Source organism: Gouania willdenowi, unplaced genomic scaffold (assembly GCF_900634775.1).
Source record: "Gouania willdenowi unplaced genomic scaffold, fGouWil2.1 scaffold_164_arrow_ctg1, whole genome shotgun sequence".
Classification (NCBI taxonomy): Eukaryota; Metazoa; Chordata; class Actinopteri; order Blenniiformes; family Gobiesocidae; genus Gouania; species Gouania willdenowi.
Window position 1 is genome coordinate 1 of NW_021144914.1, and position 4,722 is coordinate 4,722.

General features: G+C 34.9%; 1 non-coding gene across 1 annotated transcript; it reads right to left on the minus strand.

Annotated features, from left to right (window-relative positions):
- Positions 1 to 4,400: 4,400 nt before the first annotated feature.
- Positions 4,401 to 4,474, minus strand: trnai-aau (transfer RNA isoleucine (anticodon AAU)). Its single transcript has one exon. It is a non-coding gene; the product is annotated as a tRNA-Ile (tRNA).
- Positions 4,475 to 4,722: the final 248 nt, after the last annotated feature.

The following is a 4,722-nucleotide window of genomic DNA, read 5'->3' on the forward strand; positions in this document are numbered from 1 at the left end:
TCGCTTTGTCCTATTTTTAGTCCATTTTTCTAAGTTCTTTTTGACACTTTTATTCAATTTTTGTCTATTCTTTATCCATTGTTAACCACTTTTCATCCAAATAATCAACCTTTGGCCCAATAAATAACACTTGTTTCCTTTTTTCCTACATTTTGCCTCTTTTTGTTCCACATACCTGTTTCCTCTTTTTTGTCATTTTTTGCCACTCTTGACTGTTTTTGGTCCATTTTAGTCACTTTTCACAATTTTCTTGGCACATTTTTGCCACTTTTGGACCATTTTTTACCACTTGTTATTCATTTTTCATCACTTTACTCATCAACTCTTTGTTTACCTTTGTCAAATGGCTGGCTGTGATTGGCTGATCACCATTCAATCAATCTAACTGGATCAATACATTCTCAACAATCAATTCCTCTGTAAAAAGTGAGGGAGATGATTTTTAGTTTTAATTAAAGTGTGGATGATGTAAAAAAGACAATTATTCTGAAATGTGTCGGTTTCTGAACCACTTTATTGTTGATGTAACAAAGATCTTAGAACTCTCACATTAACAAATAAATGACTTTGATCACCGTGCTTTCCTTTTGTTGTCATATTGGAATAGTTTTTGTAACGTTACACAACAGATGGAGTCACTCAGAAAACAACATATATATATATATATATATATATAATATGCCGTGCTAAAAATATTGACCCCCCAAAATATAACCTTTTTGTTTTAATATTTATTACTAACACAACTACAGAGATTACACTGAACTAGAAAAAAAACAAAAATAATAATTTCCTGAAGATAATGTGACGATGAAACACATGCTGAACTCTGCATGAAGGAATGATTTTTTAACAGAAATAAAACATTATTTTTTACAGAAATAAGTGAAATATCTTTTAAAATGTTTGTTTAAACAGATTAAAAGATATATTGTTCAGTGCATGTTTAATAGTTTTTTTTTTACTTTATTAATATAGTTTAAGTGAAGGCACAACACGTTTTTTTAAAGAAAAAAAACTTTATTCACATTGTTCCATTATTACAAGGTTTCAAACAGATTTAAATTAAACTTTAGCCTCGAGGTGTGGAAATATATTAAAATGTGAATGACTATTAATAATAATAATAATAATAATAGTAATAGTAAAAAGTAAATAATTCAGGGTTTTAAAAAGCTAATTACTAGCTAAAACCTAATTCAACATCCATCCATCCATTTTCATACCCGCTTATTTCCGTTTAACAGGGTCACGGGGGTCTGCCGGTGCCAATATCCGGTTCTCATAGGGCGCTTGGCGGGGGTACATCCTGGACAGGGCGCCAGTCCATCACAGGGCAACACAGACACAGACAACCATTCACTCACTCATTCACTACTATGGGCAATTTAGAGACTCCAATCAACCTTACAGTCATGTTTTTTGGATTGTGGGAGGAAGCCGGAGTACCCAGAGGAAACCCACGCAGCACGGGGAGAACATGCAAACTCCACACAGAAAGGACCCAAGTCCACCCTAGGGCTTGAACCCAGGACCTTCTTGCTGTGGGGCGGACGTGCTAACTTGCTCCTGCGGGCCGAAATGGATGCTCTAAAGGGCCGGATTTGGCCCCCAGGACTGGAGTTTGACACATGTGCTTTTAAGTGTTGCTTCACTACGTCGGTCTTCCTTTTTCCGTTTGCTTTCTTGTAACTGTTGTGCTAACGCTGTAATGGCCACTTTTCCTGCTAGAAAGTCCACCATTGCACTTCTACTACAGGAAGGACGTGAACACGCATCTACTTTAGTAAAAAGATTTCTGATTGGCTGGAAAGTAGCGTCTCGCCCCTTGTTTTTCTAAAGCTCAGATACAGAGCCATGAGAGAGAGCAGAGGTCTATCTATGACCAAATTAAGTAACAAAAAAGTACATACTGCAGCTTTAAGTTTATGTATTTTAAACCTGCTGGAAGTGTGTTAATTGGGTGACTTCTGATTTATTTTAGTTTTCATTTAATTTCTGATTGTCAATGTTGTGAATGGGTGAGTTTTTGTATATCTAGTTAAAACAGTGTGCTGACCTAATAGTTTCTCTGTGTTACCAGGTGAGGATGGAGGACAATCACACAGTCAGATTCATGAAGCTGTCTGCTGACTTCAACAGTGGAGTAAAAGTCAAGATCAGAGAGTTTGTGTTGTATGACAACAGTGAGCGTCAGACATGGGACTGTCTACTGATGCTTCCCAACACCCCAACAATGGCCCTCAGGTCAGTAGTGGAGACATCAACTGATCAGTGGGAGAAGTAGAGCTCAACTAATGCACACTGTTGGTCAGAACGTTAAAAAATGATTTCTAAAGGATTCATTTAGAAGGTTAATGATAGAGGATTAGATTAAAGTGAAACAGTCTCTCTTCATTGATAATTCATCATGTAACCAGTAAAAAAAGGACTGACCCAAGCTGTTTGTGTCCAGCAGGCTCAAAGCCATTCTGCTGAATCATCAGTATTTTAAACAGGATGGAGGTGTCAGCTTCTGTTTAGTTTGTGTTTAGTCCTTGTGTTCTGAGTCTTTGTTTATTCTGTTTTCTACTGGAACTCTTGTCTCTGTGTTCCAGGGTTTCCTGCTTGTGGATCTTCATCAGCACTTTAAACACATTTTATTCTTATTAATAATTGCAGTTTTAAATTATGAATGTCTTTTAAATCCTCTTTTTGTGTATTTCTATAAACAGGAGTGCACATAACTTTGTTTGACTGGTACTCAGGGAGTATGGAGGACCAAACATGCCAAACGTATGCATAAATAAGTGTATAAAAAAATATTGGAATAAATAAATAAAAGAATGAATACATACATAAATAGATAATTATATGCATGAATAAATTAATAAAAACTGGTAAATAAATGGGACATAAATAATTAAATGCCTTAAATTGATTTATACATTTATTTATTTCCACATTTATTTATTCATTTATTTATTTCTACTTTTTTATTTCTACTTTTATTTATTTCTACATTTCTTTATTTATTTCTAAGCGTGGCTTAGATGAAGAAGTGAAGATGGCTGATTTCAGAGTTTTAGTGAATGACTTACGAGCTTTAGCTGATGAAGTTGAAAACAATTCACCAAATGACGACCTTCACTTTTATCTGGATAGTTTTATTAACAGCTTAGCTCAGCTAAACTCTGATATGGATTTAGAAGTTGACCCAGCAGTGTTTGATGGTCTGGAAGAAATTTCCCACCAGTTGTGCATCTTCTCAGAGACTGAAGAAACAACCTTCAGATGCCCCTCCTACTTTTTACCCCCATATGATTGAGGCTCACCTCCATTCAGAGAACACTGCTCTGGACATCACAGAGATGTTCAGTGTGAGTGAGAGAACAATTAGTGTGAGGATGGTACATTATGAGATAAGGTCATTTTAACCTACTTCTGTCAACATCTGTTTTGTAACTCTTGCTTGTTTGAAAGTAGCAACAGTAGAACTATATTAGTGTGTAAATATTACTCATGTTAATGTGTATTAATAGTAGGCTAGGCTAACGTTGCATTGCTATTCCATTTCAATACTTATATTATGAAGCTATAGACTGGTCATATTATATGGCATATGTTCAGGTTCTAATGTCATGTAGACTACACAACAATTAGGCTACATTAAAACAATCTGGTCTGTTTTAACAGCACATCAGCCCTTGTCCTTAATATCAGCTAATGTATAAAGTCATCTAGTATTGTTTTGTCCTTGTTATCTCTAGCATCTGTCCAGGTTAGCAGTAGTTTTAATTTAGAGTTCAGTAAAACTTACTTTGTCAAAACAAGCACAGTTGTAGCTATAGTGTGCTAATATATGTACATGTTTGATCATTAAAAATAGGCTACATTATTATTAGTCTATGAGTTTTTATTACATACAATGGTTAGATCATTTCACAGACAGTTTTCATTTAATGTCTATTGTGACCTTTCTCATTGTTTTGGATAAACAGAGTCCATGATTTATTCACTACATTGTAAGACAATGATTTGGATGAAAGTATAACCTACATTCTGCAGCTCCATCACAACTGTGGATACAAAATGATGGTTGGACACCTGAAATCACAAGGCATACACATACAAAGTAAGTATTATTAGTATTTAACCTAAATTGTTCTGGGATTATTCATCAATAAATTGGTATTTGTCCTACTTGCTGATTTATTAAGATGTCAAAAAGAAGCTTCTTTACTGACAGTCATTCTAGATTTTTGGCTATTTGTGAATTTTCTTCCAGGTTTGGGAATAATTAACAGTTTAGATATTCTTTATCTGTGTTTATTGTATACATATTCATACCTTGTCCTTTCTGATTCATACACTAACATTTACAACACATGAAAGCAGGTTTATGGTCCTTGATTAATATCTGGTCAGTATGGGGTTTGAACCCATGACCTTGGTGTTATTAGCACCACGCTCTGACCAGCTGAGCTAACTGGCCTATGAAGCTACAAAAATGTGTGAGTTATAACGCTTACGGTTCTAAACACCCAGAAAGTTGGCAGGTGAAAATTCAGCAGTACTCATCTCTTAGCTTAAAGCTGCAGTATGTTTTTTTTTTTTTTTTTTTTTAATGTTATTTGGTCAAAAGTCCATATTCATCTTTGAGCATATTGTAATCCAAAGTGTTCTGAGTAGACAGTGAATCTTTTCTCCTTCTCCAGGCTCTGAAAATGAAGTTTATCAATA